We start from the raw sequence: 11,099 nt of genomic DNA, 5'->3' as shown, positions 1-11,099 counted from the left end.
CTATGTATTCTACTTAGTAATAGACAAGCATTTCTGCCTGTAGTGGGAGTTCCTTTATACTTATATCAGACATAGGATGAAAATCCATGGTTGATGTTAGAAATGAGGCCTTAGAGAAATCCAGCCTTCTAGTTAAAAATGAAACTAAGCTTGGAGTGAGTGAAGAATCATTTATTTTACTTACCGTTCCTGGGAGAATTGTGCACACCTCTAGGAAGAGAGTGGCGGGCAATACAGAAGCGAGAGACGGCTTTATACTATTAGAACGCTGAGACTCCTCCCTTCCAGGCCTGGATTGGTCCATTCCTTTCTGGGTTACAATCTTACATGTCCACCCATCCAATATCCCCGCACCATCCCCCCCCTCCTTCCCCCGCACCAGCCCTCCTCATCCAAAAGCCTGTGCCCTTTGTCCTACTTAGGGCTGGTTAAAACTGGTCTGCCCTCTGGATTGAAAAGCAAGAACTTTAGAGTCTATTTTCAGAGACTAGGGTCTTTCTCATTGGCTGCCCCTTCCCCTGTTTTCCTGTTGTTGCAAGATTTTGCAAGCTTGCTAGAACAGTGCAACTTCTTTGCTGATGTTGTAAGATGTCAAAGGTTATCTTAAATTGTGGGAGCATGATACCTTGTCCTTTACAGTTGACTTAAGAATCACTCACTTTGACTATGTCACTATTCAGGATATAAATCATGGGACACCATTTTCTCAGAAGAATCAGAATTTCAGGTGACCCAAAGGACAAAGGAGAGACACACAGTAGGTAAGAGTAAGCTGCATCATTTCAGCAAAAGAAGCATGAATGAAATGTGTATGAGAAAATTGAAGTGGACTAGCTTTGTAGTGAAGGCAAAGGATAAAAGATGTGCAGCCCGGGTGTTGAACTGGTGTCTACAAAATATTAAATCACCAAGAGGAAGGCTTAGGTCCTCCCAGGCATGGTGACTGGAGGTCTAAAGATGAACTTTGGCAGCAGAGGACAATTTGGGACTTTTTTTTCCCAGTTCTTTTGATGAAGTTTGTTTTAGCAAGTGCCAAGCAAGGCTCAGTTGACAAGATCAGTGAAAAGCAGACAATCTCAGCATGACTAATTGCCTTCTACTTTTCAGAACTTCCTTTATGAGAAATGAGTTGATGTCTTGAGGTCGTTGCAAATTTGTCTTCTTTATTTAAATTGTTATAAAGATACCCAGGTGTTATATGTGTCTTTCTTCTGAAGAGAGCCTTTCAGGATGCTCTAGGCTGTCCATCCCTTGGAATCAGATCATTCTACTGATGGGTACTTTAAAAATAGTTTTTCATATATTATTGATTTATTTTAACATTATATTCTTTCTAAATTTTGAGTTCCAAATTCTCTCCTCTCCCACCCCCTATCACACTCACTGAGAAGATAAGCAATATGATATCAATTATACACATGAAATCATGCTAAATCTATTTCCATATTTGCCATATTGTTTTTAGAAAGCAAGAAAAATAAATCAAGAAAATTATACTTCAGTTTGCACTCAAAGTTCATCAGTCCTAACTCTGGAGGTGAATAGCATGTTTTCATCATGAGTCTGTTGGAATTGTATTGATTAGAGATTTCACAACTGATCATCATAGCAACATTGTTTCTACTGTGCACAATGACCTCCTAGTTCTCACTTTACTTTGTATTAGTTCATATAGGTCTTGCCATGTTTTTCTGAAACTACTCCCCTCATCATTTCTTATGGCACAATAGTATGCCATCACAATTATATATCATAACTTGTTCAGGCATTCCACAATTGATGGACATACTCTCGATTTCCAATTCTTTGCCACCACCAAAAAAAGACCTGCTGTAAATATTTTTATACATGTAGGTCCTTTTTCTTTTCCTTTGATCTCTTTAGGATACAGACCTAGTAGTGGTGTTGCTGGGTCAAAAGACCTTTGGGCATAGTTCCAAATTGCTCTATGGAATGGTTGAATCAGTTCATAACTCCACCAACAGTACATTAATGTCTCATTTTTCCTACATCTACTCCAACATTTGTCATTTTTCTTTTTTGTCCTATTAACAAAGTATTCTGAGGTAATACTTCAGAATTATTTTAATTTGAATTTCTCCAATTAATAGTGAGTTAGAACATTTTTCATGTGGTTATAGATAGCTTTGATTACTTCATCAGAAAACTGTTAATATCTTTTGATCCCTTATCAATTGAGGAATAGCTCTTACTTTATAAATTTGACTCAGTTCTCTATATGTTTGAGAAATAAGGCCTTTATCAGAGAAACTTGCTTCAAAATTTTTTTCATAGTTACCGTTGCTAACTATATTTCCCTCCATCCTATTTCCCCCTATTTATTCATTTCTCTCTCTCCTTTCACCCTGTCCCTTCTGAAAATTGCTTTGCTTCTGACTACCCCTTCTCTCTATTCTCCTGCCCTCCCTTCTATCACTCCCACCCCCTTCTCTTATACCCTTTCCCTCTTACTTTCCTGTAGGGTAAGATAGATTTCTATACAAAATTAAGTGTATATGTTATTCTCATTTTGAGCCAGTTCTGATGAGAGTAAGGTTCACTCACTCTTCCTCACCTCCCCCTTCTTTCCCTCCACCGTAAAAGCTTTTCCTTTCCTCTTTTATGTGAGGCAATTTACCCCATTCTGCATCTCCCTTTCTCTTTCTCCCAGTACAGTCCTCTTTGTCATTATTAGGGTAGTAAGAAGGAGTATATGCCACAGACTTCTCCTACTGATCTCCTAAGTTTTCTTAGGCTGGAAAAATATCTCACCCTAACCTTTTGTTGGCTCTACCACTCCAAAATTTAATTGAGGCATTGTTTTAAAATTGTTTATAGGGGAGTATTGGGAGAGTTCAGCTGGGTGGCTGCCTTTAATCTGCCATCTTGGTTCTGCTTCCACAATTTGGGATTATTGAAAGCAATGACCTATTTCCCAAACTCAATCCAGTTTCCTTTGTTCCTCTTATTCGAGGCCTACCTCCCAGTTCATCTATAGTATCTATTTGAAACAAATATTCTTGTGAATGGACTAAGTCAATGAACTACCAGTGCAGTTGTAGGTTATAATCTGGGCAAGAATCCCCCTGGTTTTTTATTTACTTGATTTTTTTTAGGCAATTGGAGTTAAGTGACTTGCCCAGGGTCACACAGCTTATAAGTGTCAATTATTTGGTCTGAGGCCGGATTTGAGTTGAGGTCCTCCTGACTTCAGGGCTGGTGCTCTATGCACTGCCCACCTAACTGCCCCTACCTGATGTTTTCATTAATCTCTCTTAGTACACCATGGTTAAAAAATAGGGATTTTTTATTAAAATACTTATTTAATTTAATTAATACCAAAATTTAATTTAATTTAATTAATTAAAAAAATTAGTATTCTTGGATAGCCTCAAGAACTATCAAGAATATTTCCATGACCAAAGAACAGTGTAGTCTAGTTGTCCAATGGAAAGCATGCTGACCTTGGAATCAAATTGAGTTCAAATTCTAGCTCTGTCAGGCTGTAAGGAAAGGACCTATGTGATCTTTTTTTTTTTTTTTGGCTAGGCAATGGGGTTAAGTGACTTGCCCAGGGTCACACAGCTAGTAAGTGTTAGGTGTCTGAGGCCAGATTTGAACTCAGGTCCTCCTGAATCCAGGGCCAGTGCTCTATCCACTGCACCACCTAGCTGCCCCTAGAACCTATGTGATCTTAGCAAGGTATTTCACCTCTCTTGGCCTCAGTTTTCTCATCTTTAAAAGGAGGTTGTAGGTTCTTCCCAACTTTTGAGCATTGCTCCCCTGATCCGGTGATCCCCTCCATAGTGGGAAGGATTATTGAGGGTTTTGGTCATCCTGAATTAACATGGAGTCTATTGTTATGTAACTAAATCCAGGGGATATGAGCTCCATCTCCAGGGATGAAGGGCCCGTCACTCTTTCAAGGTGAGACTAAAATCCTCCTTCTAATGGAGTGATCCCAGAAAAGGGTGGAAGCTAAAACAAGCATAATACCCTTGAAAGGATAACTTGTCCTGTTGTAGCATGGGATTCTCTTACTATAAGAGCTGTACTCTTTCACATAGAGAAATGCAAAAATATCTGCTGCATTCCAAATAACCCAAGTCGAGAAATTCTATTTCCACTCTATTGAGTTTACCTTAATTATATCAAGAGGATTATATCTTCTACCTGCTGCTTGGACTAGACTTTTCTAGTGGTCATCATCTAACCTCATTTGACCTCACAGGTTGTCAAAATCTGTTCCAAAACAGTATTAAGTTGAATTCAATTTCCTGTCTACTGCTCCTTCCCCTGAGAAAACTTTCTCTCCTTCAGAAGCCAGTGTGCACTTCACAGACATTTCTGACATAGATTGTCAGAATGACTTATCTTAACTAGATTTGAAGGAGAGTTCTATTAAGACAGCTCCCTGTGGGATATGTCACTGTTCTGTTAAACAACATTTTTAGGAGCTTGCTTTTAAATGCTTTTGTAACAATGACCAGAGTCAACAATATAACTATACTTTCCAATCTCTCCATAAAAGGTTAGAGATGGAAGAGACCTCAGGTCATCCAGTCAAACCTCTCATTTTATAGATTAAAAAATGAGGCCTACAGAAGTTAAAGGATTTGACCAAGGCTGCACAGGTTTGTAAGGAGCAGAACTGGACTTTCAAATAAGTGCTGCGATTCCAAACTCAGGGATCTGTCCATTGCCTCTTGTAATTAGAAACCAACAAGAACAAATAAGGCCCAGCTCATGGAAAAAGCAATTAGGACCCCAATCTGAATGCTTTGAATTAAATTGGCCCATTATTTAAAAATGAATTCAAATCTAGTCTCAGATACTAACTAGCTGTGTGACCTTGGACAAGTCACTTAACCCTGTTTGCTTCAGTTCCTCATCTGTAAAATGAGCTAGAGAAGGAAATAGCAAACTACTCTAGTATCTCTGCCAAGAAACCCCAAATGGGTGACAAAAAATCAGACACAACTGAAAAATGACTGAATAACAGCAACAAATTTTAACATAATAGGAAATAAGTAAGTTACCGCCAAAAGTCTATCAGTTTTAAGCTGTTCTTTTCCATCATAGTCCAGTAGGAAGAACATTAGCTTTGGAGTCAGAGCACCTGTGTCAAAATTTGCCTCTGCCATTTATTACCTATGTGACCTTGGAGAAGTGACTTGACCTCTCTGGGTCTCAGTTTCCTCATCTTTAAAATGGGACATTGAAAATTGGAACACTGGAAAGCAGCAATACATCCATATGTTTAGCAGAAGGCCATCAGTGAATGCATATGTGTGTTTAAATAAAGGCCAAGTATGATTCAGACATTTCAGTATCACTGATATCACTCTTCTGGTCCAATTATCTCTCTGTTGCCTCTAGAATAAAGTATAAATGCCTCAGTTTGGCATTTAAAGCCTTTCCTAATCTAGCTTTAGCTTGCTTTTCTAGGATGATTTCATATTATTCCTTCACATGTCCTATGTTTCAGCCAAACTGGTCTCTGTGCTGTTCTTTAAATTTGTTATTATATCTTGTGCCTTCATACTTTTGCACAAAATGTTCCCCATACCTAGAATACATTCCCTCCTCACCTTCGCCCCTTAGAATATTCTGTCAAGGTTCAGCTCAGGTGCCAGCTTCCGTAGGCTGCCTTTCCTGACTCCTCTTCCCCGATTGTTGATGGATTGAGATTCTCTTCCTCCTCATATTAACTTGTACTTACTTACATGTTTACCTGTCATAAACCCCGGCTGAATGGAAGTTTCTTGAGAAAGCTTATTGTTTTTATTGTCTTTATACTCCCAATGCCTTGCACATAGTAGGCATTATCATGAATTGAATTAACAATATTAATAGCTAAAATTCATAGAATGCTTACTTTGTGTCAGGCACTGTGCTAAGTGCTTCTCAATTCTTCTTCAATTATTATGATTATGATTATTCATTTATTATTTGATCCTCACAACAACTCTGCCTTTATTATCTCCATTTTATAGATGAGGAAACTTAGACAAACAGAAGTTAGGTGACTCACACAGATAGTAAGTATCTGAGGTTGGACTTGAACTCAGTACTTCCTGACCTTAGGCTCAGGACTCTACCCACTGGCCACCTAGCTGCTTTGGTGTCAGATAAATGAATGTCCTGTGAATTAAGTCAAATCACTTTAAACACTTTGAGTTTCTACGTGTAAGAGATTATAGCCTCATAAACACGAATAAGGCAAAAAGGGTTTGGTTACCTTTGGTATCACACTTTCTTAAGCTTTAGATCCCATTGAGGAAGATCACAAATAGAACAGTTCCTGCCCTTAAGGAATTGACATTCTTCCAAGGGAAAACAACATGTACCCTAGGAAGTAGATCCAAAGGATGTACAACTCAATGTAAAATAATTTTTGGAGGTCTGAGGATTCACAAAAATGGAGAGGCTTCTTGTTGGAAGTTGTGCTTGAAACTTGGAGGAAGCTAAGGATGCCCCAAGGTAGAGATGAGGAGGCAGACTGAGTCCAGGTCTGAGACAAGGAAAGGTCAGAGTTCTGAGTGATTGACAATCTTATTTATAGCACATCTCTTTTCACCTGCCCAGTGTCCCTGATAAAGGACAGGACAACATATCATATGTAGAGATATGCTACACACACACACACACACACACACACACATCCCCGCACACACAAAAGCACATTTCAGTAGTATGAGATAAGAAATTCAACCTGTCATCTTTCCAGGTTGTGGAAGGTCTTGAATGATGATTCCCAGGACTCATTTTCTCATCATTAAAACGTTATTGTTAGGACTCGGGTATCCAGTATGTAGGGATCTAGAAGATAAACGTTTATTGGTTTAACCCTGAGTGTCATTGAAGATCCTTTGAACCAGAAAGCCTTAATCTTCTGTAATAGGAATTCCCTCTGTATGAGTGCAAACAACACTTCTTTGCCTCATTTCCACCTTGTGAGAAGCAGGGCTATTTCTGAGGATTAGGTCTTCTTTCTTGAATATCAAATCTTCCTTTGGAAAGGTGTTTGGGTCATCAACCAACATGAGGAAAAATAATCTTTTTGTGAATCAACACACTGGGGACTTCCTTGTAATGATGCATTCTACAGTGTTTTACTGTGTAACTGCTGTTACTTCCAGAGCCTTTAGTTTCCCAGAACACAATCAACTCTCCAAAAAGCGGTGCCTTATAATTAATGTGAGCCCTTAGCTCATCCATGTTTCGGGTTCTCTTTTGTGACATTTCTATTTCTTCATCCCCAAAGAATCTGTCATGATACTGTGTACTGTTTATACCCTGTAACCATCATGTATCACAATGAAATTTCTAAAGCAATAGTTTCAAAGCTTCATTCTGTGCTCACCAGTGAGAGACCCAATCAACAGAAAATACATCTGAGGTAAGCTTGCGCAAAGCATTAATAGTCTCCCAAACTCATTAGTGCTTCCCTTCCCTTCCATCATTATGATAGCAGAGTCCATGAGCAACCCAAGTAGGGTGTCAGTGTTGTTTTGTTGTTCAGTCATGTCTGACTCTTCATAACCCAATTTGGGATTTTCTTGGCAAAGATACTGGAATGGTTTGCCATTTTTTCCTCTAGATAATTTTACAGATGAGGAGCTGACGCAAACAGAGTTAAGTGACTTGATCAGGGTCATACAGCTAGTAAGTGTTTAAGGCCAGATTTAAACTCAGGGAGAAAAGTTTTCCTGATTCCAAGCCCAGCGCTCTATCCACTGAACCATCTAGCTGTCCTAGGGTGTCTATACTATAACATAATTTATATTTATACACCGCCTGGATTCTTTCATATATTTGGACTATGGACCTCTTTTAATTCTTGGATGCATTAGAATTCTTGAAGTCCTTTCCAACTTAGAATTCTGTGAAAAATAAACCAGGTATAAATATAACGTAACCCCCCCCCCCAACAACATATTTTCACAGATTGAATAAACTAGCAAATTTATAGTTGCTTCTGCCATTGCTGGTCGTTTGCCCTCATTTTTCCTTAACTATCATTACAATAATAATGATAACAATGATTATGATGATAGCTGACATTTATATAGCACTTTATGGTATTTGAAGTGCATTACTTGGTACTATTGGTGAATCTGTGAATTGATCCATCCATTCTGGAATACATTCTGGAATTTAGAATTATGCCCCAAATGTCACCAAACCATTCATATCCTTTGACCCAGCAATACTACTACTAGGAATATGCTGTTATTGTTGTTTATTCATTTCAGTTGTGTCTGGCTCTTCATGACCCCATTTAGAGCTTCTTTGGCAAAGATACTGGAGTGGTTTACTATTTCCTCCTGCTGCTCATTTTACAGAGAAGGAAACTGAGGCAACAAGGTTAAGTGACTTGCCCAGGGTCACACAGCTAGTAAATGTCTGAAGACAGATACCCCAAAGAAATAAAAAAAGAGGAAAGGGACCCATATGTACAAAGATATTTGTAGGAGCTAAACAAATTATAGTATATAAATGAAATGGAATATTATTGCACCACAAAAATTATGAAACAAACTCTTTCATAGGAAACTGGGAAAATTGCAACAAACTGATGAAAAGAAATGAGCAGACCCAGGAAAACAATTTATACAATGACAACATCACAGAGGAAAAAAACTTTAAAAGATTTTTGAACTGATCAATGCAATGATAAACCACAATTTCAGAGGACTAAAAATGAAGCACTTTTACCCACCTCTTACAAGAGAGCTGATGGACTTAAAGTGTAGAAAGACACATACATTTCAATATTTATGATAGAAATAGAGATAAATACATATATGTGCATGTATACATATATATTTATTAAGAGGATTTTCTTTTTTTAAAAAATTTTTCACTGGAAGAAGTAGAAGAGAGAGAAAACAAAGTTTGTAAAACATAAATTTTAAATAAAAAAACACATTCCATATATCTCATTTGAGACGGAGAATAATCCTGTAAGACAGGACTACAGGTGTTAAAAACTCTGTACTACAGTTGTGAAAAGTGATGCTCAGAGAGAGGTAGTGACTTTTTCTGATCATAGTGCTAGTAAGTATCGAGGTTGATACTGAATTCTAATTTTCTTGATGCCAAATACAACCCTCTGTCTCTTACGCTAATGACAGAACATTATTTTTCAAAATAGTGTGCCATTTATTTCTCATCCAAATTTTAATTCAAATCTCAATGTAATAACAGAGCCAACAATAGTATGCTCTTTCAAAGTAATTTCCATATTCAAGGTGTCCCAAAAGTCAGCACAGTTTTAAGCTATTAAGCTTAAGTTATTAAAGCTTAAATCTGAACTAAGACTTTTGGGATATGCTGAATGAGGCTATTAATTTGGAAAATTTTTGTTGTTGTTGTACAGTTGTGTCCAACTCTTCATGACTCCATTTGGGGTTTTCCTGGCAAACATACTGGAATGGTTTGCCATTTCCTTCTCCAGCTCATTTTACAGATGAGGAAACTGAAGGAAACAAGATTAAGTGACTTGCCCAAGATTTCACAGCTAGTAAGTGTCTGAGGCCACATTTGAACTCAGGTCCTCCTGACTTCAGGGCCAGTGCTCTATCCACTGTACTGCCTAGCTGCTCCTCTATATATCCTTTGCAAAGACTATATTGTTAGTAATGTGTTGCAAGCTCTGTAAATGATCACACATTAAGTTTCCTGAAGGTAGAGAATCCTTTTTTTCCTGCCATCATTTTATGTCCAATATCTAAAATAATGTCTAATACATAGCAGAGGCTTACCACGCTTTTGTTTGTTTGCTTTTTTTGTTCCAATTTAAAAAAAAAATATTAATAGCAGCATGGCATAGTAGAAAGGGAACTGTCTTTGGAGCCAGAGAATATGTGTTTAAACTTTGACTCCAGTGGACAGCTAGGGGCACAGTAAATAAAACTCTGGACTAGATAATAATAGCATCTGTAGAGGGCCAGCTTTGGGGAGTTGGAGTTAGGCCAGCCCGGGTCTTACCTGTAGATTGTACTAAGCCTGACAGCTGTGAAACTCAGGATGTCCACTCACCACCCCCCTGTTCCGTCTCTTGAGAACAGGATGCAGGAAGGGAGGAAACAGATGGGGTACAGGACAGGACGCAGGAAAGAACGTAACAGACGAGGTACAAGGAAGTAAGGAAATCACTTAATTAGATTTGTACTTTTCATGAATAATAATGTTACTATTGCTTGATCCAGCACTGTATAAGCCTGAGCCCTCAGATCAATAAACAGAGTTTGTTCTTCACTGCTGTCACCTGGCCCGTGATTCTTTCTCTCTTCACACTCTGCTGGCATCAGACCACAGCCAGGGACGCAGGCACTCCCGGCAAGCATCTACTTTCCAGGATGGTGGGGAGGATGAAATAACATTTGTGAAGTGCTTTGCAAACCTTAAAGCACTATATAAATATCACCTATTTGCCATTAGTATTACACTGACATTACCTGTGTGACTTTGGGTAAATTACTTAACTTCCTAACATGCTTAAAATGTATTATTATTATACTGATACCATGTGTGAGACCTTGACAAATTACATCAACACTTTCTAAGCCTGTCTTTTCATCTGTAAAATGAACAGGTTGAATTCTGTGACCTCTAAAGTCCTTTGGTTATAGGAAGAAGGAAGATTATTTTTTCTAAACTGAATTTGGAGGCACAACATTTATTTAAATTTTTAAACAGTAGTATATCTGTTTTAAAAGAAAAGTATCCATATTATCCCAATATAGTCATATATTTTACTGGGATGACACTAACATGGGGGGATCTGTGCATGGACTACCAATTCTCCACATGCCACTGAAATTCTCACAGCTGTGGTGATTAGGTTGGAGAGGGGAATATCCCTACTGGAGTCTTAGGAGAAAGAAACAGGGTTCTCCCAAGGGTAATTTCTATGATCAGTAGAGAATATATAGTACAATAGCTTCCAGGTACAGCTACTAAGGAAAGGAGAAGATGCTTTCAGGTATACATTTTTCGGGAGCAAAGAAGGAGGAAATAAACTGTATGCAGGCTATAACATTAGCCTTTCAGATCACTAAAAGTAGGTTTTTGACCATAAGAGTAACGGG

At 38.2% G+C, this 11,099-nt stretch overlaps 1 long non-coding RNA gene across 1 annotated transcript in view; it reads left to right on the top strand.

Moving 5' to 3' along the window:
• Positions 1-660: 660 nt before the first annotated feature.
• LOC110222465 (uncharacterized) overlaps positions 661-11,099 on the top strand; it is a 90,935-nt gene continuing 80,496 nt past the window's right edge. Inside the window, exon 1 of the long non-coding RNA XR_013487785.1 lies at positions 661-761. This is a non-coding gene — a long non-coding RNA (uncharacterized LOC110222465). The remainder of the gene's footprint in view (positions 762-11,099) is intronic.

Source organism: Phascolarctos cinereus, unplaced genomic scaffold, assembly GCF_003287225.1.
Source record: "Phascolarctos cinereus isolate Bilbo 61053 unplaced genomic scaffold, phaCin_HiC Scaffold_726;HRSCAF=1367, whole genome shotgun sequence".
In the NCBI taxonomy this organism is placed as follows: Eukaryota; Metazoa; Chordata; class Mammalia; order Diprotodontia; family Phascolarctidae; genus Phascolarctos; species Phascolarctos cinereus.
The sequence above is the reverse complement of the archived record's forward strand: the minus strand, read 5'-3'. Positions and strand labels throughout refer to the sequence as shown.